Genomic DNA, 27,209 nt, shown 5'->3' on the forward strand with positions numbered 1-27,209 from the left:
CACAATGCTACTTGGAGTATGATAGTAGTTTCATACTTCTTTAAGTGTCCTTTTTTAATTTTCTCTCTCCTTTCTCTAAAACATTTTTTTCCTTTTAAGAGAACAAATGCATTAATCAAAAATAGCTGCAACGGACTGACCATGTTGATCACACTTAATAGATCTAATCCTTTAAGTATACCCTTTCCAGAACTTAAAGAATAATGAGATTAGAGTCTTACAAATAATACATTCTGCTTGAAATTTCTGAGTGCCTCAAATGCATAAATACACTCACTCTTGATATACAACATCGAGTATTTTTACTCAATCTTTGGTATGTTTACACACTTGTAGTTTTATTTCACTTCTATTAATAGTAAAGACTGGAAGCAATGTAAGGTAACACCTAACATTGTTACTCACAAAATCAGACGCTGTTACTCACCTTGCATTTCAGTTATGCTCTCTGATTCTGAGGAACATTACGTGTTAAGTAAAAACCACCTTTAAGAAAACTACCTCTTGCCCCAGCTTCTTGCCCCATCTGGATCAGCCACCTTCCACCGGTCGTTGCAAACTGTCTGTAGGAGTCAAAAGCAAGGCTTCAAGCTTTTTTTTTTTTTTTTTTTTTTTCTATGCAAACAAAAAATTGTGAATGATTTTGTTCTTATGCAGACCATTTCTGGATCATTAAAAAAAAATCTCATTTCTCAATTTCTTGGCAAGTAGCAGTGTACAGTAAAAAGTTGCCCCAGTCCATTAAACAAACATGATATGAACTAGCTCATAACAAAACATAAATGAAATTCTCTATGACAAAACAGTAACAATTCTGCAAATGTGTGTGTTAAATTGTAACGGCTCAAGGTCTTTTGTGATCAAAACTTCTGCTCAGGTTGGCAGGTTCTATTCTGGGAAGTCTCAGATTTCTGTTAAACTGGCCTTTGGCACATCAAGTGTTTGTAGGCTGAGTTCAGAAGCTTTGGAATAATAGTTTATGAGTGAGTGCAAAGGATTCTCTACAGGCACAAAAAGTATGGGGGGGAAAGAAAGGATTAAGCAGGAAATTATTTTAAAAGTGTGGTTTTTTCTCTTGTAAAAGATTCTAACCTTGTGAAAGAAATAGTTTCTAGAAAATTAAACAGTGAAATAGAATTGAATTTTTAAAACACCAGTTAATATTTTGTGTCTTGAAATTAATTAAATTAAAATATATTTCAGGCATACAAAGTGTCTTTTACTCAATTTAATCACTGGTTAATTTGATCCTTCATTTAATTTGATCAAAACCCCAGGAATCAAATCAGCTGTATTAAAAATAGCAAAACTTTCACTCCTTATTTTGATTAATTTTGATCGCCTTAGGCAAGTAATATCATATAATTCAATCACTGGTTATAGAACATCGCCATTTTAATTAATTATGAAAATGAAAAAATTGAGTGAGAACAGAGATAAAAGCCCAAGGAAGAAAATGTATTTATAACAAAAGGACAATTACAACTCAATGTTCTGTTATTAAGACATTGTTACTAAAATTTTTGTTCTACTATTTGTCATTGTAACCCACTTGCTTACTGCTCAAGCCCAATATGCAATTTTACGTATTACTCTACTGTAAGCATAGGAAGATAAAAAGTCAATAAAAAGAAGCGCCACCTCTTGAGATTCTCTTGCAAGGAGAAGCCACTTGTACAATGATACACAGCATTTAGCCCTCTAGGGAATTTCAGTCCTTCCTTGAGGCAAATCTTCTCAGATAGGCTGTTGTCTTTGCTTTCCCACCACTTCAGGAAAAAAACTGCTGTCAGAAGAGGCTCAGGAAACAAATGAAATTATTTGAACAGAGCTGAGGAGAGAAGAGGGAGAAGAAAGTATTCAGCAGGTCTTTTCATTACTTTCCATCCCTTTTGCTTTATTCTCCTTTCCTTCTCACTACTGACAGTGTCTGGTTGGAGAAGCAAAAAAGGCAAATCTGGTGAATCAATAGAAAGGCAGATTCCCTGAAGAAGCATTGAGGCTGGTAGCACTCAGAATAATGGAAAAGACTGGTGCCATAATTGCTGTTCAATCAGACTAATATTATGTAGATAAGTGACTCTCTAACTTGCCTTCATAAATATGGCAGGAAGTCAAAATAAGTAATGCATATAAATATTTCCAGATCCAGGAAACCAAGAGAATAATAATAATAACAACCACCACCACCAGAATGTAGAAAAAACCCACAACCCAACTGTTAAAAAAAAGTATCTTGGGATCTTGTTTCCTACTTGTTTTCTTCTTTTTTCTTTTGTCTTCTTTTGTTTGGTTTTTAGAATTAATAACATTGACTCACTAGTCCATGAACACAAATATATTTCAAAGCTAGTAGAAATCCGAGATAGAATTTATCACCTCCCAGTTATGCATTTTTAGCGTCTAAGATTTTGCAAATTTAGGTCTGTTGAAATCTGGCCTTGAGGGGAAGTATGTATGACTCCCAGCTGCCTCCAGATTTCATTGATACATGTGATACTAAGAATAATGAAAGCATTTCGAGTGCATTAAGGCTCTGATCAGTACCAACATGAAAAGCATTTTTAAATGACGCATCGAAACATTGAAATATATTTTCCTCCTATCATACATCATTTTTTGACTCATAACTGCGATGCAATTTTCTTGAATAAACTAAGTTATAACTCCAATGCTACATAGGTTCAATGGTAGACAAAAAATTTTAGGGTGGTTTTAGACGTAACAAGACCAGACCAACAGAAAATAATGAAGTACCCATTATTCATCTTCCCTGAGAAAAGGAAATATTATGGAAACTTCTTTTCAGACTCAACAAACTAATGCAAACCCATGAGATTTCATAACTGATTCTTTTTTCTTTCTTTGTGTTGGTTTTTTTTTGTTTTTTTTTAATTATGAATTTTTATTCCACTGTTCAATCCGGATTGCAATCCAATGAAATTCTGAATTATTGGACTGTCCCTCAGAATTTCTGAATCATATAAAGCCCTGACCAGGCAGCAGTGATCAAACGTATGTAGTCTTGTAGCAGATCTATAAAATCTGCTACATAATGTACATTTTGGAATTGGCTGAAAAAAAAAAAAATATCTTTCACATGAAATACTCCTATTTAACTTTTACTTAACTTTATTCAAGTTACCATAGTCATGACATGGTATATTTTCTTGTTTAGACATCCCAGCTAGTCCCTGTCCATCCTCAAAAAGCTCCTAGCGTTGAGATTGTTCTCTTTCCACATTCCCATCCCAGCACTTTGTATTTAATATTGTTTTTTTCCAGCACAAAAAAAAAAAATCATCACTCTGAGGACTGACTGTGTTGTCTGTTGTTCATCTTTCTCATAACCTAAACAGTTTGTAAGTATTACCCTGTTGTTGCACTAAATTGCTGAAAGGTTCCTACAAAGGAGACAATCCTTCTTAGTGACCTTACAAATTAATTCTGCGTATTCAGGCATTTTAAGTGAAAAGCTGTGATAGCAGTGGGAAATTCTCTCAAGAAGTAAGTCCATACATACAATTCCATCTATTCTGAATTGTTCAGCTTTACCTGTGTTTGTTCTGCACTTCCCTCAGGCTCAGAGCTATTCTCCAGCACAGCATACACTGCAATTCAGCTGGTAAAATTAGTAATTATTCAGATATTCAAGAGATGATTTTTACAGACAGTCTATATTGAAAGACAATTTCATTTGAGAAAAAATAAAAGAATTGCTTACAGTAATGCTCAAACAACACCAGCAAGCTTTTGCATCACTCTGTTTTTGTTTTGTTGGTTTTTTTTTTTGTAATGTGCAATCTGTAAAGATAGCTAAAACAACGATTTAATCTTCTTTTTTTTTCAGTAAATAAGCTTTCAAAAGTAGGAGAACATAGACTGTGATTAAGAACGCATTTGTGAGTATAAAAGACAGTCAAAGACAGAGAAGAAACACTAGGACACAGCTTTGCAAGGTTTTGAAAAACAAAGGGAAATAATGCATTTATGTCAAGCTTTTTCCTGATTTGAACACCTTTTCTCCCACCAGCAGGTAATGTTTCAGAGAAAATGGAATAAACTTACCTCCTTTCCTCTTTCCTAGAATGTGTCTTTTTCCCTGTCTCAAGGATCTGTGTTATTTTTACTTTTCCATGTTTACAAACAAACTGTTGAAATTGATTGTCTGGGGAAAACATGGCATAATTTTCATTTTAAGCATTTTTAAAGTTGTGAAAATGCAACAAAATATGGATTTAAATAATTTTCAAATATGCTTTTATTACTTTTAAAATTTAATTATTATAAGAACAGTATCACTGTATTAAAACCTAATTACCTTATACTCTTTCTGGCTTCATCACAATGCTCATAAAATGCTTAATATTCATGTAACATGCTACCTTACCCTGTAATATCACCATATTTATGGAAAGAAATTGTAATCCTCTTTACTGGCTCAGGTTAATTCCAATAAAATATTAAATCCATTTTCTAATCTAAATGAGTTCATTAGGAGAGGCATGGTACTGAGAATACCAAACTCTCTACAGAGTTCAGCTTCATTACATTTCAGCACTGTGCATTTCCAGAGCTGTTGTACTACATTTATAAGGATTTATCTATACTGTTCCAAAAACATTCATCCTAATTCTACTCCTTCTGTGCATGCTAATCATGAATATGTTAAGTGGAAATACTAAGCTAGCAGCCAATCTCATCCCCAGATGGGTTCAAGTTATGATTACAGAAGCAAATTTGCCATAAGCACTCGTAAAGCAGTGCCAGAGAAGAGGAAATGAAGGTTTGGAGATTCTTTTTTTTTCTTTTTTCTACCCTCCCCCCCTCCTTTTTTTTTCTCTTTAGTATAGTGGGGGAAAAAGGATCTTTGACAAGGAGGAGAAATGTCGTAAGATGCTTAGAGGGCTGATATTTCCAAAATGATGTAAACTATTTACCTTGTGTTAAGTCTTTAAATGTTATGCATGGAACAATTCTAAGCAATATAAACCAAACTCCTATGGGCTGAGTCCTGGCATCTTCCTCAACTTTAAGGGCACCTCTCCACAAAAATAATCCCACTGATCCTGAGAGAATTGCAGGCAAAGTGCAGCTAGCTCAAACATCCGAGTGTAAATGAAACACTTATCTTCATTAAACTAAAAAGCAGTCAATACAATTATTTTTACCCTGGCTTTTAAGGCATCATCACCAGGAGTAACTTGCTCAGATAAAATTTGTATTTTTAAGGAAGAAATCAAACTAAAATGCAGACAATGCAAGCTATTCTCAAATTATTTATATCCGTGTGCCACGTATATGTATTAACTGCCAATCAGTAAAAAAGGATGACCTCTTTCCTTCAAACCTTTTTCATTTCTCTTCAGAGGAACTAAAGCGTGATTCTTTTACACAGTTAATTTTCTTCAATCCCTGTTTCATACATTACCAGCAAGTCACCAAAATGTTTAGTGGCCATACATATGTAGATACACTACTGAAATACGGACAACAACCTGGGTCAGTAGGTACCCACTTCATCTAATTGCACAGATTTGTACTGAACAGCTAGAGCACATCTGTTCTCAAGAAGGGAAGCACTCTTTTCTTTTAAACTCATTGCCAGAGTTAAGACAAGTAAAAGAAAATAAATTAGCTCTGTCCTTTACCTTTGAAGAATGGATGTGGGTGGCTGGTAATCTGAAGGACATCCACAATGAACAATTTGGCCAGTTTTAGGTGACTGGCCGCTGGTTGTCACTGTTGCTCCACAAAATAGTAGCTGCAGTCGTGAACTTTCCAAAGTAGTCCTCACAGCCCAGACTTGCAGACTTTTGGTTGATCCATTTACGTGGCCTGAGGTAAAGGCATCCACTGAATTTTAATAGCCTTCAAAGCTGGATGGGTATGTTAAAAAAGGGCAGCTTTGTCAAAGACAAAGAGATCAGATAACTGGAAGCTGTATAGTGTTGTGACAAAAAATACAGCAGGGTTGAATATACACAGAAGAAAATTAAACACAAGTGCTAAAAAAAAATCACATTATATTGATTTAAAGCCCAATCACTCAAAAACTCCTAATACAATGCTGCTCACCCCAAATAGTTCTCACTTGACAACTGTTGTTAGGCTCTTTTTAATACTCTTTGCATATTATGGAGCTGAACACTAACTATGCAACCCTCAGTGCTTCTCTGAGTAGTGTCATTGGGAAATTTGCTTAAATTTGAGTATCTACAAACACCAGCTACTAACACAAACCACCCAGTGGTTCTATTCAGAGTGTCAAGCACTGAGTTTAATAAAGTTTGCAAGAACAACTCATTGCCACAGAATCAGACCAAATTAATTGTGAAGTTGGTCTTCCACTTGTTCACTAAATTCTTCTGAGTAACTCTTTTCTGGAGATAAAAAGACCACCAATTATTTTATTTAAATGGAAAATAACAAATTTAAAATCAATGGGAGAAGCTTGCAGGGATTTTCAATGTTATGACCCACTTTATCTTGTTAAGAATTGTATTCTGGCTCTAATACAGCGATCTTACACCACATAAATGGCTGAATTTCACAATGATTTTCTTTGAACTCTCACTTCAATGAGAAAAAAACAAAGAGAGAAAATATTTAGATAGAAGGCAGGTTACAAATTCTAGGTTGGCTCTTGTGGGCTCCTGACTAGTTAGAAAGGAAAAGAATGTTAATTTTAGTCTCCTTCACATAAGTCAAAATCAAACTTTTAAAATCAAGAAGCTTTGATTAGACTGCTTTTTAAAAGAATATTCTCGAATATATGAACACAACATTTTTCCAAAAGTAAAGAGAATTCATTAACACTCACTTTCCCCTCCAAATAGCAGTGCCTGAATAATTAGAAGGAATATACATTTTGCTGTGGTATGTTTATATTTCATTTCAGTAGCCAATTAACAGATAACTAATAGTCACATATCAAATGGGTATTAATGGGTATTTCCTATGTTGTCCAGTAACACGTATCTTCAGATAGCTCCTCTGTGCACTTGATTTTGCTCAATTTTTTTACTGTTTTCTCTAACTTTCACTATTTTAATGAGCTATTTGTTCATATATTCTTAGTTAAACAAAAATTCATTTACCACATTTGTATTTTTGAAATAATCAGTACTAATTTCCCTCACACGCAGTACATTTCTGTGAGCCCAGACAATGACTTCAGTGACTGCTACTTCCTCCTCTACTGACGAGCACCAATTAACTGTACAAAACCTCCCAAGTTCTCAGTGTTAAAACATTACTTCTTTGAGTTCAAAAGGTCACAAAACACAGAATCAATTAGAATACCAGAAGGCTGAAAACAAACATGGTAAATTATGGGATTCCCACAAAGAGAAAAGAGGGACTAAGAAATACTATGACGAAGCTTTCCATCCCATCACACACACATTTCTGCCCCAAGACAAAATGTTAGCTGCAGTTCGTCACAGAAGAAGGGATACCCAAGCAATCCAGTGGTGGTATATGAGTTACTGGTTTGTTAAAAAAAAAAACCCACCTTTGATTGTATACTGCTGTGGAATAGTTTTTGTGTGCATTTAAGAGGAGCTCATAATCTGCTCAGCATACAGGATGGGGGTTCCCTTTCTACCTTTCTGTTCTGTGCCATTCTTTTTACTTCTGAAGCACAACAGAGTCAGCAGAGTTGCAAAGGAGTATCAAATTTTGCAGTGGCTTTCAAATGTGTCCAAGTACCCAACAGAGAGTATATTAAGGAGATTATTCAATTATTGCATAAATTGGAGTCTTCTTTTGCAGCCTACTGTGATCTTAGAATCTCCTTTCCTTAAATTAAAAAAAAATCCTAAAAAGGTATTTTATTTGTAGGTATAATAATAGAGGGAAAATTACTTCAACCCCAGAAAGCTATTTTAAAACCCTTTGTAAAGTACGTGAATTACAGGTTATTCACAATCTGATTACATTTCACTACATTCAATAGTAGTTAGCTTTCTTCTGACACTATAGGGTTTCTAAAAATGTCCTCTTCTATTTTCAGATAGGGAGACTGAATTTCTATAATCAATCTTTTTACCGTGATACTTTCAGAAAGGAAGAAACTACTGCATATAGATGAGTCTACTTTATATGTTTATTTGGAGGGACACTCAGTAGGAGTTTATAAACACCTTGCCCAGCAGCTCCCTGAGGAGAAGGTACATCAAAACCAAGCTGTGACATCAAATTGAGAGATAAATCCACACCAAGGCAGATTTTAGAGCTGCAGAACTCCTGCCTGACAGTGAGGTGATGCAGTGCTGCCGAGTCCAGTCAGGCTCCAAGCCTTGAAGATAGGCAGCTTGTTTTGGGGGGAGACAAAGGAATTTCACTGTCCAGAAATCAACAGCAGACACCCTTGCAACAAAAAAAGCTGTGGCAATCACATTATTGTGGGTGTACAGATGCTTTTCATTCTCAGTATTTACAGATTTCATTGACATGAATGAATGCTTGGGTTTTTGACTTGGCTTGTTTAACCTTCTAAGAAGAATTCAGAGAGGAAGGGAAAGGAAAAAAGGGAAAAAAAGGACCCAAAATACAAAGTGCCACTTTAGGCTAGACCTTCTTTGACATTTTTGTCCAGAGATAAACAGACTTGATTTTATTAAAAGTGATTTCCAGAGGCTGACTAATGACTAGTTCTTTGCAAGAACTTCTTTTAAAGTAAACATGTATTAAAACTTAAACCCTAGTTCAGTGAAGCCATTAAACAAATGCTTGACTATTTCATTGTATCTGGAACAAAGCTCAACAATTGGTATATGTAAGCTAAAAAACAGATGGCTGTATGAAAGGAGCATAAAAGCTTTTCCTAAACTTCTGTTTTAAAAGACCTTTTTAAAAATTATAGCTAGTAGACAACCATTTCTTTTCAGAAAAAAATCTGCAGTCTAAAATAATAAATACTAAAGACAGTTCAGATTAGTCACAATCTTTTTATCAATTCAGTTCTGACCCTGATTTCCCAAATTGCTGATTTCTGCCTTCCCCCCAGACATTTAGGAACATGTTGCATACTGCTATATACAGTGACAAAGCATGACACCCACGACCTTAAGCATATACTGGCCTTGCACACATCTCTGCAGGTGCAGGCCACCGCTTCTCCTGCGAGCAGACTGTCCTGCATCATCAGCCATGTGCCTGTTTGCACGTTTCTGCTCTCAGAATACTCACAAAAGGACAAGGAAGGTATTCAAACCTTCTCTTGGCTTCTGGCAGAGTTACTTACAGATCCTACCAAAAGAAAAAAATCCTCCTGTGGTTACTCTTTCTGTTTCTATTCTCTCTAAAACCTACAAGCAATTTCAAAAATTCAAGTCACTATTGAAGATGTTTAGATGTTTTGCATTTCTACTACAATAATTCTTCTGTATAGTGTTGAGTTGTAAAAGACAGGACCTTTCACCTTTATCTCTAGATGTTAGAGAAGAAGAAAGGAGAAAAGAAGAAAAAAATGTTGTTTCTGTTATTCTGCTTATCCAGAGACCTGCCAACCAGACAGACCCAGAGTATCAAAGCTTTTACCTCTTCTTTTTTTTTTTTTCAGCTGGAAACTACCAGCTTCTTAAAAGCATTTGACCTGAGGAGAAGATATATTTCAGTCAGCTTATTGAATGGTATCTACAGAGTCCAGCCAGAATAAGTTGAGCAACCAAAATCTGAGTGAAGAAATCAGTGCAGTGGGATAGTGAAGGAGGAGAGTTGGTAGTGATGGAGTAAGAGACTGCCTGCTATGAAAAAGGCATATATTTCAACCTGGCAGGAATGATTTCTTAAATAGGACTAATCAATTAAGCCATCAATTAAATATGAGGCTTGACTGCAGTCTCTGATGAGAAAAAACAAGGTATCTTTATGAGTTGTCAGTATATTAGTATTTATTTTTCCATGCAAAAAAGTCTGACACATAGTCCCAAACAACACAAGAGGGAATACAGGAGAAACTGTATATAGATGTAGGACTGTACAAAAGGTATGTAAAAGAGGTAGAAAAAGGTACTGTTGGCTGGCAGCCACTTGCATGTCTCATTATGCACTTATTGTTATTTCTAAAAGATGCTTTACCTTGCACTTTGAGAACATTTCCCATTTTTCAGGAACAGAAGCACCATTGCAAAGTTCTTGGGGGAAAAAAAACCAACACCTCAACCCAACAATAAAGACTGTATGATTTTTCTCATCGAATCAATCTATTTTGGAAGGCTGCAGTCAGGTTAACCACCACTCCTACCTGATCTTCTTGAAGTTAAATTATGCATGAGCATTGAAGGCACAGGAGAAACTATTAAGATGGGGCACAGAACTACTCTTTCCAATACATTCATTGATATGAGAGGAGAAATACATAATCAAAGAGGGGGGAAAAACAGCCCAGATAGCATCAGCCAGGTTTAACTCTAAGCAACAGAAGACCTAACAGACAGACATCCATTCTATTTTTCTAGATTTAGATCCTTAATATTTTGTTGTAATTCACAGTGACTGAGATATAATGGTTAGATTTAGATTTATACCAGACACCCTATCACACTTCTCATCAAATCCATTAGAAACAGTTACGTAAAACAAGGACAGATAGTCAAAACAAGTAGTCACATACTTACCTTCATTATTTTCTAAAAATAGCTGTTCTTCAATATTCTTCCTTCTCTATTTATTAGGTATAAGGCACGCATAACAATAACAGGTTTGAGAGTATTTTATCAGTAAACTTCAGTGACACTCACTGGAACTTGTGGATTCTTGGGTATCCTAAACACTAGTGAAATTACCTTGTTTATATATTTAAGAAAATTTACCTGTAATTATTACTCACTTGGGGGTTGGTTGTTTTCCTTTTTCCCTTGTTCCTCCTAAAATATCAAATACACTCAACTATGATTTTGGACACTCACATGAGATTACATTTCTCCTATTAATATACATTTCCTAATTTTTCAGGTAAACGTATATTTTATACACATAATTAAGATCTTTGAAAAGGACCTCAAGACATTAGGTGATCGTTTTTCATCAGGACCTTACCAGATTCCATTGAAAGGTAATACTACTTTTGATATTGTCTACAAAGTCAGCATTTACCAGCTAGACCCCTAAAAAGAACCCTGAGACAACGCACTACCTCTATGCCTGCCTACGTACTCGCTGAGAATTGTACTCCTATATTAAATTAAGTCATGAATAATTCCCATCCACATGGGATTAACTCTGAAAGAAATCCAGGGGGAGCCAGCCCAGGAGGCCAGAAATAAAAGGAAACTCTTAAGCAGGCAGAGTAGAAATTCAGATGCCAGTGGCATTATCAGAGTCCTTCCGCACTGAACGTACCTTAAACATCTGCCTCTTTGATGCTGGCCCCAGGACCGTCACAGGGCAAAAAAGCATCTAGCAAGGTGGCATTATACAAAAGATCTGATCAAACTGCATTTTTAAAAAGGCATGATTTAAAATAACATATATATAATTATATTATAAAATAAAATAATAAATAAGATATAAAAGATTAAAAAATATTTTTAGGTGAGGAGGATAGGACATATTAGCTAAACGTCTAATATGTGAGAAATAAAGTGACACAAAAAAGTAAAGCCTTTTCAACACACAAAAGGTATAAAAAAAGGAGAGAAGAGGAAAGTGAGTTAAATTCCTCACAGTCATTCTAAACTGTATAGCTATGAGAGGAAATCAGAATCCTATACTTTACACAGAATGATATAGGGTTGGAAGGGACATCTGGAGATCATCTAGTCCAAGCCCCCTGCCAAAGCAGGTCCACCAAGAGCAGGTTGCCCAGGAATGTGTCCAGGCAGGTTTGAAATGTCTCCAGAGACAGGGACTCCACCACCTCTCTGGGCTGCCTGTTCCAGTGCTCTGCCACCCTCAAAGTAAAGAAGTTCCTCTTCATGTTTAGATGGAATTTCCTATGTTCAAGTTTGTGCCAGTTACTTCTTATCCTGTCACTGGGCACTGTCACTGAAAAAAGACTGGCCCCATTCTCCTGACCCCCAAATTATTCTTTATGACTCTATCTAGACTGAGGAGCAATATTTTTTCTTGAAATACTTTGCATGGACTTATTTAAAAGCAACATTTCCCAGGGAATACAAGACTTGCTATTGAAGCTGGTCATGATAATGATTCATCCTTTCCCTCCTGTGCAGACTTGGCAGGTCACTGCACCTCCAGAGCTCTTCTGGCTCCAGACCCCTCTTTTTCTCTGCCATGTTTCAGACACACAGTGCTTAAGAGCCATTATGAACACAAGACCAGACACCAATTTCAGCTTTTTTTTTCTAGGTACTGCAATAATGTTAAAACCAAAAGCAACCTGAAAAAGAAATAGTCTTTTTGCCTGCTGTTTGGCAGTACTCTGAGGCTTTGCAGTTAAGATTTGAGACTCAAAAAAGCAAACTGGTCTAGAAAATTCTTCTAGTTATTGATCTTCAGCAACTCTAGCTACACACAGTTTATTACAGAAATTAATTGTATAAGCTCATCAGCTTATACTTATTTTCATGATAATTTGAAGTGATTAGCACTGAAATAACAGAATGAATTTAAAACATTAACCTTCTTAAAGTAGTAATCTCCTATAGAAAAAACCCCACACTATACATGATGTATTACACAAGCATCACAGTGATGCATCTTACTATGCAAAAAGATACATACCAGAAAAAACTAGACAAAAATTTAACCTGACTATTTTCTCAGACTGAACTCATAAGCTTTTTGCTAAAAATCAGAAGCCAGACCTAGTGGCAAGCTTCTGAAAACTTGCATAGCTCTGATAAGAAAGGACATGTCTCATAAATATTCATTAAAAATTACCTTTTCTGGATCATGAATTTTTCAAACAGACACTGGTTTGACCTCTGCAAGGAACAAAACCCATCCTGTAGCAGAATGTCTCCATTTTCTGACCAAAAAAACTCATTGGCCTTTCTGGGTGAGCACCTACTTCGTACACTACATGAGGCTTGGGTCAATTACCTTTGCAATCCAAGCATTAATATTAAATTCAAATTACAGTCTTTAAATTCTGAAGTGTTACCTTCTTATTTTCTTGAAAAATTGATTGTGAGACAAGACAGTGATTTGCATTTTAAACAATTTTCTAAACTAGCATCACCAGTCCTCAGACATCTTTCAGTTCAAATAAGACAGTTGTAATTGGCAATCTTAAAGCACTTCATTAACATCTCCTGAGCTGGGGAGACTGGAATATGTTTGTAGATCTTCTTAAGCTGCTTTGTCCTGCTAGCTGTCTGGAAACTGGGGATTCCACCTACATTAGTATTACCATCGCAGACAAATCATGTAGTTTATTTGGTGCCATCAGCAGCTGGCAAGAGAGGTATAAATGGGTGCTGCTGTAGCTGGGACCCATATGCATTGTCCTGAAGAAACCCTCACCAGGTACACGCTCGCCCTAAGGACCGTCTCAGAGAGGCATTTCAATCTAACTTTTGTTATTATTGGTAAAGGCTTGTGATGCCTATTTTAAACAACCTTAGGTTTTAAACCATCATCATAATGTTGGCAGCTCCAGATTTTTGCTGGTCACCTTTACCTTACCATTTACTTGATGCACAGATGAAAATACCATCAGCCAATGCAGATAGAAACAGTAGGGTTTATATCTCAAACCTCATACACAAAGATGTGGCTCAGAGAGAAACAGAGAACTATCCCATACAACTATTTTTCAACTTTGCTGGTAAATAAGAGAGAAACATCACATTGACTTGCTGTATAAGCATCATAATATTTTCTCCTCAGAATCTCATTATTTTAGTGTTACTTGAACAGTAAGGATAGAAGTCAGAGATTTCCTTTTCTTATTTCTCTTAGTTATAGAAATCTGTGTAGGAGAGGTTAAGCAAAAGATACTGATCATTTTTTTAGATGCTCTATTCAATTCCCCCCGCACCCACATTCTGTGCAGGCAAACCTTATAAATGGAGATCTAAATGTAACAGGACTGTAGCTAAGAGGTAAAAAATTGGAAGTCTGGAAACTTAAGATTTTGGCATGCTTTTATAAAATTCAGCTTAGCACACCATTCTCAAAAGAGATAATTCATTTAAGCAAAATTGCATGATTTACTGCTTATGATGAACATAAAATCCGTCTAGTGCAGAAACTTAACAGGACATGCTAGCAGGGTTTAAGCTGTGTATTCATAGAACTTTAGCAACAAAAAAAAATCATATTGGAAGAGAAAGAATTGTATCTCTGCTAGCACAGTAGGGACAGGCATCTGGCTGCATCAGCATACTAAAGCCTAGGCACAGCAATAGCTACATTCTAGCAAATACTTGAAAAATGTTTGTGATGGACAGGGACTTTTAGAAACTTTAATCTTTCTTACCTAACTCTTTGTTTTTACTTGCATTTCTTTAATTTGTCTATGACAGTAAAAAATACGTACACTTTGAATGCTGAAGCAGACTGGTTTGCTTGGTATAGAAGACAGAAATCTGTCAGGGACTTTTATTACATTTTACATTTCAGTGCTTATGTGCAGAGAGAGAGAAAGGAAACGAAGCAAACTGGTTGCCAAAGATTCAAGATGTGGCAAATAATATATGCTCCCCCTTTCAAAGGCAAGGTGCATATACACGTATAGGCTATTCATTATGAACAACAGAATTGCTATTTGCCTATTTCAAATGGAATCCAAATGTGCCAAGCACAGCAAGAATACTGAGAGCAAAGAGCGCTTAATATTCAAGCCCAGCTCACTGAAAAAAGCACTGAATTGACAGAGCAGTGTTCTGTAGAGCAACATGATGTGTCTGCTTTAAATGGAGAATAATGGATTTAAGTTTAGCGCAGAACTAAAGGGCTCAATTACTATTCATGAATTCTGAAATGTTCTACTACAGAAACTCCTTTTGCATGAAATGTTCATCAAAATCAATGTGTGGAACTACAAAAAGTAAACCTTGCCCCCTCGCACAATACAGTACTTACCTAGATTTGTGCATTTACAAGGAGCATTGCTGTGGCATTTATCTAAAACCACCTAGGCTACAGAACAAACTATTTAAAATAAATATGCTTCAGAGGGTAGTTGCAGGGAAAGCTGCTCTACTAGTGCCATTTTCTGTTGCTTTTAGACAATGGCTTTACCATTTGCTTAGCATAAGATGGGACCAATGCTTCAGAAAAATTGTTTTCATGAGGTCTGGAGGTAGCCGTTTGGCCTGCAAAGGAAGAAGACTAATTTGCAAGTCCTTTGAAGGGTTTCTGTAGGTTTTTGTTGGAAATTGTAAAACTGTAGACATTCCAGAAATTGTTTTGTGTTATTTCTGTAATTATTCAAAACCACACTCCTCATTCAGTACACAGTCAGAAACATCACCTACATCCTGCACAATACAGCATTTCCCTTGAAATATAGATTTTATCCCTCAATTCAAAAGCCTCATCAACTTCTGTAATTTTAGTCTGTAAAATTTTTATGCAAGATGGGTTTTGATCAGTTGCTAAAATGCAATCAGAGAATTGTCTTCTACTTGTGTCATATATACAGGCATGTATAATGTCTCATGGAATGTTTCTTGAAATTTAAGCACATGAATGTTCAGATATGGTTGCCCTTTGCAGTTTGCAGTACCCATTTTAATTAGGACTAATCACAGAAAAAAATTTTACCCAGAATGAGAAATAGGTAGTGCAACACATCTTTAATATAAGAAGCTATTTGTATATCCCTTCTAATTATGTTCAAGCAACATTCTCCCTTATAAATTCACATATCTTGTATTTCTTTGTAACTTAGGGCCAAATTAATCATCTGTCTGCTTGGAAAACATCTGTCATTCAATATTTATTAGCATATAAAGGATGATAATTCTTCAAACATTTCTGTTTTCTGCATTATAATTGAGATTAGGCATGGGGTTTCTTTGGTTCTCCCCCCTCAAAAAAAAAAAAAAAAACAAACCCAAAAACATCAACTTCCACTAACTTTTAAAGACTTTAAAGTGGTGCTTATTTTCTGAGTGTACAGATGACTGTCAGTACTGAAGGCAGCTTCCAGGGCCTTTGTGTTAATGAACTACTTCTGTTTGCATATTCCATCCCTCAAAGTAGCACATGCATAATTTTATCATCATTGTGTGCCATCTGGAGTACATTGATTGAACTGCAGTTTTAAAATGAAATCTAAGGAGTATTTTTGTTGCTTGTATCTGAGAGTATTATATATTTCAAGGATTCTTTCCTATATAATGTGTGTGAAGTCTGGCTAGGACTTTGCCAGTATTTGTGTCAGAGTATGAACTTCATTTTGTAAATCAGACTTTTTTACCCTGTCTGCTGTCCTTTTCCTCCACAAAAAAAAAAAAAAACAAACCCAAGAACATCAACTTCCACTAACTTTTAAAGACTTTAAAGTGGTGCTTATTTTCTGAGTGTACAGATGACTGTCAGTACTGAAGGCAGCTTCCAGGGCCTTTGTGTTAATGAACTACTTCTGTTTGCATATTCCATCCCTCAAAGTAGCACATGCATAATTTTATCATCATTGTGTGCCATCTGGAGTACATTGATTGAACTGCAGTTTTAAAATGAAATCTAAGGAGTATTTTTGTTGCTTGTATCTGAGAGTATTATATATTTCAAGGATTCTTTCCTATATAATGTGTGTGAAGTCTGGCTAGGACTTTGCCAGTATTTGTGTCAGAGTATGAACTTCATTTTGTAAATCAGACTTTTTTACCCTGTCTGCTGTCCTTTTCCTCCACAGTGAGCTGGAATCCAGTAGAGATGAAAAACAAATGTTACACTTTTCACAGTGGTGATATCCCTAAATTTTTGTGATTCCTCAACCAAGTGGTACAAGCTATGAACAAAAGAGGGTGTGTTTGCTGCTTCACACTTCCAGATATAAAGAACTAATGGGAAAGTGAAGTATCAAACCACCTACAAAGAAAATATAATAAACTGATGACACTCATCCAGGGTCATTTGACAAAGAAACTTGAAAGCTATGTAAGTTCTCTTTTAAGTTTTAAGCCACGTTTTGAGGAATAAGGCCAAGAGCAGGTCTGGAAAGAGAGATAACTACAGAAGCAGTGTTGTCTTTACTAATTGCAAGTTCATCTGAAGAAGAAAAAAAGGCTTTTCCTTTTCACAGGAATAAAGGTTTCCACTGCCAGGGAAATGCCACAGGGAACAAATCCCTGACTCCTTAAGAAGTCACAGCCTAAGGCCAAAGAATAGAAAGAGCAGACATGCATGATATTCACTCATTTCTTAATTTGCATTTCCTTGCACTAAAAAAAAGGTATTTTTTTATTTTTTTTTTTTACAAATAAAAATCTAAGGGTGTCTTTATTTGGTTCAAAGCTATATATTCCTCAAAGGTGAAACTGCATTGCTGGCATACTAGACAGGGTTGAGTTGAAGCCTTTGATGGATCTGGGAGCTGGATACAAGACTGTGTTTTTCAAAGGGTCTCACTGACCCAGGGTGGTGGGAGCCAAGCTTAGAAGTCTTGTGAGGGTGTCTTCCTAGCTGAGCTTCTGAAAGGCTGTGTGGCAAAACGGTTTGAATAAAATTTGAATTTTTAGAGAGGTTAAGTTTCAAAACATATCCATAGCAGGTGATCAGACAACAGGTAAAAAGTCAGACTGGTTAGACTTAGTTACTTCAGTATCTAAGAAAACATGATTTAGAGAAAGCAGTTTTTGCGCATCACAATGTAGTACTGAATTGGGACTGCTGTGTTACCTTAGTCAAATTCTTTAATGCATCCTGGTTAAACAGTGACAAAGACTAGACTCAGACAATTTATTTTATGCAATCTAATGTCACTAGGGCTATAGTTGAGATTACTTTAGGTAGCAAAATTTATCAGGGTTCATCCAATTGAAACAGTATAGATTAACTCTGTTGCCATAGAAACACATGATTTTGGTATAGCAAACACAAGAACAGTGCATCGAGCCTGGTATTTCACTTCTAACTAAGGACTATCATCTGATTCTTCAACGCATGATTCCAATAAAACACATATGCACCTCTCCATAAATCTGAGATTATTAAAACAGCATTCATGGAGATATATAAAACTAGTACAAAATTAGTTTATGCTATACTATCCACACAGAAACATACAAAAATCGCAATAATGAAATGTACGCAAGTAAATTAATTTCCTGTAAGACAAGACTTTTGAGCTCTCTTTGTTTTCTGACAGCTAATTGTCCATACTTATTTGGACAACTTTCAGACATCTTCAAGTATATTTAATACATACAAGTCAACCTTCTTGCAAACAACATAAGGTTAAATTACATGTTAAATCATATTACTAGCTCAGCCATTCTTCTTTTATATGTCTTTAAAACATTGAGTGGTGTTTGAGATTGCTGATTTCCTACAATTTAATTTATTTTACATCATTCTTTCCCAATAGCTATGTCTAAGAGAATTTCCTTTCTGTAAACTAGAAGCAACCATTTGGGGAATGTGGTCAGCCATTATGTGCAACAGAAGCAATGCCACTTATTTTAGCCTTTCCTGTGTCTAGTTCAGCTCATGGCTGAACTATGCTGTATCTTTCAGGTGGACACCCACTCTTGATTTAACACCTCTGTGTCAAAATGAAATTATCACATCTCTTCCTATTCTGTTCCAGTGCTTAATCACTATAACTGTAAAAATTTAATATTTCTTTTTCTTTTTTTTTTACTATTAGTTTCAAGTTAGCTGCCTAGTTTTCAGCCACTGCAATTTTTTTTTCTATGTCTTCAGCTAGTAAATTTCAGAGATGCGCAACTTTGGGCAACTTCTTCACAGGTAACAGGTTATTGACTCAGAACAGGTTTCTTATTAAACTTTTTTCCGAATAAATAATGCAAATACATCATTAAGTATAAGCAAAAAGATTCAGGTAGTTTAGTTTTTCACTCTCCAGATTGTCATTTTAGATTGCAAGCAAAATTTGTACATGTACACGTTAGAAAGAATGAGATATTGGTAACTAACTCTGGAACTGGATTCTACATTTTATCTCTGGAACATCTTCACATTACGGAGACATTCATTCTAATGAGAAATGTAACTCAGAAAACTGAAAAATATCGAGACAATCTTCACTGAACTAAATGTACTCTTTCACCCCATATTAGATGCCACTTTCTTTTCCCCTTGGGTAAACCACACCAGTATTAAACACAGATGGAAGCTCACAATTTATCAGAATCCCACCATCTCTATTTTTTGTGTGCACAGTCTTTTATAAACTGTTCTTATATATCAGCTTTGGTTAGAAAGCTCATGCATATTATACTATATTCCTCATTGCAAATGCAGGAAACTTCAGGCAAAGTGTTTTAAAATGTGCTACACTTTTTAAGCAAGATAATTCATGTATATAACTAACTACATCAGTTCCACCTGAACTTAGTAATTTTTATTAAGAATGTATTCTGTTTAATTCTGTTGGTATTTGGGGTCTGGAACAAATGGTAAGTGCTCAGTGAAAAAATCTTTGAGATGTATTCTGCCTTAGTAGGAGACCGGAAATGTATTTTATTTAGGAGAGCAGACAGGTGTCTTCTTGATAGCGTAAGATCTCTTTATTCTAAAGGATTTTTATTATCTTGAACATTTTTTTCTTAATATTGTAGACTCCCTCTAAAGCCTTTGTCTTTCATGCCTTCCAAATCTTTACACAATAAATAGTATTGTGGTGGATCAACCTTGGCCAGGTGTCAGATGCCCAGCCTGCCACCCTCTCATTCACTCTCCTCAACTGGAAAGGGGGAGAAAATAAGACAGAAAAGCTCATGGGGCAAGATAAAGACAAGGGAAATCGCATATTGGTTTCCATCATGGGCAAAACAGACTTGACTTGAGGAAAATGAATTTAATTTATTGTCAGTTAAAATTAATTTTGGTAGTGAAAAACAAAGGCAAAAAGTTAAAACAACACCTTCTCACCCTTGCCTAGGCTCAACTTCAGTCCTTCACTCCCTGTTCCTCTACCATCTCCAACCCGAGCAGAGCAGGGAATGGGGAATGGGGCACAGACTTAATTCCCTTTTATATTTTACAATGAGTATTTATATTGTTTTGTGATTAAAATTTGTATTATGATTTGGCAATCGTTTTTCAAGTTCTGCACATGTGACCCCAAAATTCTACTTCCTTGGTCTCACTGTGTGGAATCAGTGGGTAGACTACCCTCTCACAAACACTTTTAAATGTGTGAATTTTATTCTTGCACATTTCTTTTACAATCCTTTCTCTTATTTGGTTGCGTTTTGTTTGTTGTTTTTTTTTTTTAATAGAGTTGATAACCCATTACCTTTTGTGCACAGAATGATCATGTAAATACCCCTATAATACCTAAATAGACCAAGAATAATTTTTCTGCAATGATTAATCTCAGAAAGATCAAACACCGGTATTATTAGTCTTGGGCACAAAGAAATTTAAATAATTGTAAGAAAATACTTTCTAACTTGGTATTACTCCATTTTAAGTCAAAGGACATTTTCTCCTTGACTGAATGTTTGTGCCACTGCTTTATTTCCATTCAGGTATTAGAAAGGGCACTTAGAACTATATATTCTGTCAATTCTAGGAACTTGAACTCAGCTATATTTTGGCTTTTAAGTACATTCCAGTTGGTGTTTGGGAGTTCTTAACTTTTGTTTATACATGATATCCACTTTTACGAAGTAAACCTCAATAAATTTCCATAGTAGAAAATGCCTTATTTAATAACATTTTTAAACTTTTCTTTCCCGAGGTAAACTGCAGTGCTGGCAGTCTGTAAGTTGACCAAAAGATGGACACTTTCTTTATACTTGTCTTTCTGTGAAATATGATGCTATATACATCCATCCTAGATAGCCGTAAAAGCTGCTGTTCAAGAAGAGAGGCATGAATAGTACTTGTGATGAATAAACCTGAAAGGGTAAGCTTGCTTTGGATGGCTTTCAGAAGTTTGGAACTTTATAGAAAATATTTAAGCACTTCAATATTGCTCTGCCATTCTACAAACTTCAAAAGCATGGTTGTTCTCATCAGGTAGTTAATGTTGTCCATTCTAAGTCAAATGGAACATGCAACAAGAGATTGAAATGCAACTAGAAGAGCAACAATATTCCTTCAATTCTTTTTTCTGAATATGGGCCAGGATCCTATTTGTGCACTTCTCTCAACCAGCAGGAGCTCAGCCTTATTCTGGTTTGGTTTCATCTAGCTGTTCTTCATCTGATAACAAATATGAGCCAGTGCTTGGGTTAAGTTGGCAACAATAATGTCTTCCTACACTGCAAAGGGTAAGCAGAGAAAATTATATCTGTATATTGTTGATGTCAAAGTTCAAATATCTCACCAGCTCCTATAGCTCTATGAAATGCTGCTAAGAACAGAACAGGAAAACAATCCTTAAAGAGCTTTGAAATTGGAAGTACTTACTGTTTTGTTTGTTTTAATCATTCCTACTAGGCAAAGGAAAAAAGGAAAAAAATGCTGTTTTAGTGGGAGTCTCTCTGTCTTGCAGCCTCCATCAGATAGGACGTTATGTTACTGTGGGCAATGCCAAAAGCAAAAGACAGGTCCAAGCTAATCTGGATGGAGAGCTGCCCTCTGTTTATTAACAGCAAGCAGCCAACCCTAAGTACTATTAAACCTGATGCAAATCCATGACTCCCAGCTTGTGTCAAATCTGAGATGTTGGCTTCATCTGAGATGCTGCAAGCAGCTGCTATTTCACTTCTCAGTGGAGTGGACCATTTGATCCTGGATAGAAGTCAGACATAGCAGGTGAAACATCCACAGTTCACAGGACATAAAACGTCATTGTGATGTCCTATATTGGTGTTATCTGCAATTGCTTTGATGTAGAGAGATTGAACTTGAGACTCCCAAGATCTGTATCATGAATTCTTCAGCTAAGTAACTGGCCTCTGTTGAGTCAGACAGTGTCCAACGCATAACTCACTGTAGGTGCTAGCCAGAAGTGAAGGACAGCACACTTTAGAGCATCCTACTGTTCAGCTGGTTTGAATGAGAGCAAGGAATTGTGACAGGTCATGCGTCTGCACCATGTGGATTAAGACACCCTTCTAAAAATGAAAGAAGTCATGACAGTGTTATTCAAAGATGTGGGCTGGAGGCACGATGTCAAAGGACAGTGAAACACTTTCACATCTCATGCAGTCCAACACAACTTTGGAGCTCATACTGACCTAGGGATCCCATGCAATCAAATTTCTTCCTATTACTGAAACTGCATTTGACATATTCAAGGTTCCAAAACTTTCAAATATTTTCTGCTTCACGCATCAGTAATTTTCTCTATAAGGAAACAACATATTCAAAACTCATATACTCTCCTGCAGTTTTGTTGCATCTGCATCCACTGCACCTTCCCCAGAACATCAAACACCTCCATCGTGGCTTCTCTTAATCTCCCCCTTCATAAAGACTACAGGCTTAATTTTTTGTTTCCTCACAGTTATAATACATGCAACCATTTGTCATCCCAGTGACAATACTCTTCTACATTCCTGCAATATGGTGCTCAAAATACGTAACTGTTTTTAAAGCTGTTTTCACCTTCTTATTTTTATTTTTGGGGGAGAGAAAAATAGAAATCTTTATTTTCTTCTACATGGCTAGGCAAAAACAGTTTTACTGTTCTCCATTTTTCCTTAAATTTTCTGGACTTTTTTAAACTTGCTTTTTTAAATTAGACACACTCAAAGTATACAACAAATATAGACTGAAGTTTGATCAGTTTTAGATTTAAAAATAACCTGCTGCTAGACCAATTTTACAGCAAACCTGTCAGAAAGTCACTCACATGTATGTTTCTTTACAGTCACGTTCTGCTGTCATACGCCTTTACCTATCTCACAATTGTTCGCCATCTAGATACTCTGCATCATTCAATTCAGTGAGGCATCCCTTAAACTAGATAGAACGAAATTCTTTGTGATCATTCAGCTGCTATTATCTTCAAGCATGTTATCCACTGGCATAACACTTTTTAAGTCTTGGAAGTTAGCCTGCCTAATACATACATCAGAATTCGATAAAATAAACCAAACGTACCTATTGTATTCTAACGACAGGACAAAACTAATCACTTTAATACAGAAAAGTCTCTCACCAAAAAGAAAGAAAGGACCACTTAGAAATAAACAAGCAAAACAGACACCTACAAAGTGGATTGTATCGCCATTTAACTGTTGGAAATGTGAGAAGTTAAATGATTTCTACTTACAAAACATTATGTCCTTGTAGACAGTTCAGTAGTTTGCAGCAGGCACTCCTCTAGAGTTTGTTTTCCACTCTGCTTTGAACAGAAAAAGTCTGTTAAGCATTAGCAAAAGCAATTACTTTTTTCTAAGGCTTCCTATATTTTACTCCTCATCCCCCACTGCAGCATTGGATCCCCTGAGCAGCTGCACTGGTGGACACCTCCCAAGCCTGACAGCGTCTTAAATCAGGCCTCACTGGCAAAGGGACAACTGACAGGTAAAAACAGAGTAATAGTAAGAAGCCTATTACACAGGAGACAATTAGCAAGGGTTGGAACAGGCAGCCTCCTTTCCAACCTGAATCTTGCGGCATTTCTAGGGATGACTTTTCCCAGCAGAGCAGCTCCACCAGTCAGGGGCAAATACAGCAGCAACCATCCAGGAATCTCCGAACATCATTAGTTCCAGAAAACACCTGGGCTCTGTTTAAATACAAAGACGTCCTAATGCTGCTGCTGCTAGTAACATTTAAACGAATAAAAAGGGTGGGTTTTTTGATGAGGGATTCTGCTTTATTCTGCTGCTTCTTTTAGGCTTAGGACATGTTATCACCAAAATTGCTGCAGTCAACTTCAGTGGACTTCATGGGATTTACAATTTGTTAAAGGTATCCCATTTTGCTATTCATTTTCTCACTACTCACTCATTTTACCATCAAATCCTGTGAGTCCGAGTATTTAAAAGCTTGTGTAAATATCTTAGCTTTTTATCAGTCATATAAGCATATAATTGTCAGCTTCATGCTCTTTTGCTTTCACTTACCGTAGTTACAGAAAGTGTGATGTGCAAATTTCCTAAGGGACCCTTGAATAGATCCCTTTCACTCCTCACTGTTTTCCAATCCCTTCTCCAAACACAGTGAATTGCAGGTATTCAAAAGCCCTCGGGACACAGTCCTGGGCAAGTGGTTCGAGGTGGCCCTCCTTGAGCAGGGTGTGGTGGACCAGACAACCTTCAGAGGTTCCATCCAGCCTCAACCATTCTATGAATTTGAAGACATGACACTTCAGATGTGGTGAAGACTTGCGCCATAGGATTTTCGGACTGTGTTGAGATATGCAGGTTTCCACTCCCCTGAAAGGTGAAAACACTGAACAATCAAGTTTAGCAATATATTCGGACACCTACTGTAAATTAGAACACCCAGGAACATAAATTACTGTTGCATTGATACATTTAAACTCATAACCAGAGCTGAAATGCTGTTACTTAAGCCAACATGCAAAAAACATTTCACATTTTCCAGCAGGAGAAATTACTTATAAGGACTTACATTTGTTAAAATTGTTTCAACCATTCTCTGACAATCATAAAAATGAATAAAGGTGACATTTCACTGGATTCTGCCCACATAACTCTCTATTGATCTTGGTTAATCTTTAGATGTTACCCTGCTTCCGAGGTCACTTAACAGTGACATCTATATTGCTCATATAGTGTTAAAGTATTAGAATCCACATAAAATCATTGGTTTTTTTAAACAATATTACACCTTGCCATGGCAAATGCCAGTTACTGTACTGAACAGATTATTTGGGAAATGTTTGGGTTGATTTTTCAGTTCAGTCTGGCAGATAAATACAGCTGATGTATGTACACAAGAATTACTGTAAATGAAAATTCTGACTTTTTTTTAAAAGCTTCTGGAAGGAAACACTGTGTGTGAGAATTCTCGCTATTCTGTCTGTCATTCATTTTACAAGAAACATCTGGAGAAATTATTTTTAGTCTGTGTGAAATCATATACCTAGTGTTGTGAAGATGAAAAAAATCTATAGGTCTTTATTTCCAAAGAAATCACCTTTATCACTGATGTGCTTCACAGCATGTCTGACAAAACTCAGGAAAATAAGACATAATGGCAGATATTCTCAGTCCATTTAAAAACAAACACATACACATACACATCCAACCTTGTATGAAAGCACTTTTACCCTTACATCACCTCATTTTAGACAATAATACTTCTACATTTTCTTCACAGTAAAGAAAAAAAACCCATGCTTAGTAAATTTAACACTTGTGGCATGTTTAAATCTCCTAAATTTGATCTCTTTCATGTGTCCTTCCCACACGCAATATTTACTTTCAGTCTTTCCTATGCAGCTCTGACTTACCTGTTGAGGCGGGCAAAAAAGGATTCACGGAAATACATGTTGCTTCTAATGCATTAGTCCTCTGTGACGGTCTCCATCTCTGTTATTTTACACAAATCCCAACATCTTCACCTCAGGAACCTGAGGGCGAAGAAGCACCCTAGAACGGCTAAATTTTACAATGAGAATACACTCAACCTGAGAGTCCAGGTGCTTTTGAACCTCTTCCCACAATGACATCTTCTCAATGGAGGAATCAAAATAAATTTTTTTTAACTAATATGAGAGGATTACATAGAGACTATTCTAAGAAGGTGATTGTGGCTTTCTATTCTCTTGGTTTCCTACAGCAGTATCCCAAATGAATGGGATTATTGAATGACAAAAACATAACTGAAGTCCAAGAGACTTTTATGCTTTATCTGAAATCTTGATGGAAATATAAATTTAAGGACATTTTGCAGGTTCTCTCTTTTATTTCACACAGTATGTTTCTCAAAGAGTACTCATTACAGCAATGCTTCCTGTTCTGGCCATGGGTCCCTGAGGAACTCATCAGTGGTCCCTTCAGGGATCAATAGAAGACTTTTACTTAACTGTGAAATTGAGCCACCATTTACAAATAGAGGTCCTTGCAGGACAGAAGAGGTCATTTCCGGGGAGTTTCAAAGTGGAACGAAGAAAATCAATATGAACTCTGTTCAGAGAAGAGAGGAAACGGTTGTACAACGGGACATTTTATAATTGTTTACTGTCTGTTACAGTATCAGACAGCAAGCATAGGGTTTTTCTATGCCATGCATTAAGCAGAAGGCATTTTCTCAATGGAAAATAACTTCAGTAATTGATATACTAATTTTTAACATGTTTCAGAAACGGCAATCATTTTAAAGAAAGAAATACATTTCTAGAGAAAAATTAGAAAGAAATTCCAAAAGATAATTAATTATCGGCTCCAGTTGCAATTATTGCTCCTTTTAATGATTAATCTCATTTTAATTTTTTTTCATTGAACAGAGCACAGCCTCAGAAGTTTACATTAAACTATTTGTACTTACCTTAACTGGTTTGTATAGTCACATTGTCACCAGCTACTCAACCCGGAGGCATGTTTTCCCTACAGTGGGGGGAGCGCAGCAGTTAGCACCAGGTTTTCACAGATCAATCAGCTCTCACGTGGTTGTGTGAATTTTGAAAAGTGCTTAATGCTTCACAGGTCTCATTTTGGAAAATCAAGTCACCTCTGTTTCCAATTCCGTATCTTCCTGAAATTAAAAAATCCATTCCTAGATGCCCTCAAATTCTTTCAAGAATCTGCCCAGACTATTGCTCAGATTACGGTAGTATACCTGAAACTTGCTACATAGACATGAATAGGCAGAACTTTTATTATATTTATTTTTGAGATCTTGGCATAGATTATTGCTCACAGGGAAGAGGGGATCAAATCTGTTAAACCAGATAGTCTGTGGGAGCGTCTTCTACAAAGAAGATCCCCTGAATCTCTGCTCTGCTTGGCTCCTATAATCCAGCTGGACCATGGTCTTAACGTGACCACTCTAGCACATGCAGGATCCATTGCAACTGGCTTCTTTAAACTGCATTAAAAACACCTCCTAAGTATCTTACATACAAAAGACTGTGTTCCGTGACCTTTTCTGCCTCTGCAGGAACAGTTTCTATTGAGTATTTAGAAGTGTCTTATCTCTGTACAATTTCATCAATTTTGCAGCAGGAACCCCCTGGGGGAGTGTCTGGAAGGAAGGTACAGATTCTCCACCACAGACGTTGA

At 36.2% G+C, this 27,209-nt stretch overlaps 1 long non-coding RNA gene across 2 annotated transcripts; it reads right to left on the reverse strand.

Annotated features, from left to right (window-relative positions):
* Positions 1-427: 427 nt before the first annotated feature.
* On the reverse strand, positions 428-27,209 carry LOC106890980. 2 transcript variants are annotated; one of them, XR_001412605.1, is made up of 8 exons: positions 26,476-27,209; positions 26,015-26,114; positions 25,439-25,586; positions 24,084-24,395; positions 23,285-23,353; positions 5,652-5,838; positions 1,642-4,168; positions 428-563 (listed from the first exon to the last, which is right to left on the reverse strand). It is a non-coding gene; the product is annotated as an uncharacterized LOC106890980 (long non-coding RNA). The 2 variants fall into 2 exon arrangements; XR_001412606.1 differs by having other exon boundaries at positions 5,652-5,879.

The sequence above is a fragment of the Calidris pugnax genome, unplaced genomic scaffold, assembly GCF_001431845.1.
Source record: "Calidris pugnax isolate Ruff unplaced genomic scaffold, ASM143184v1 scaffold95, whole genome shotgun sequence".
NCBI classification, from domain to species: Eukaryota; Metazoa; Chordata; class Aves; order Charadriiformes; family Scolopacidae; genus Calidris; species Calidris pugnax.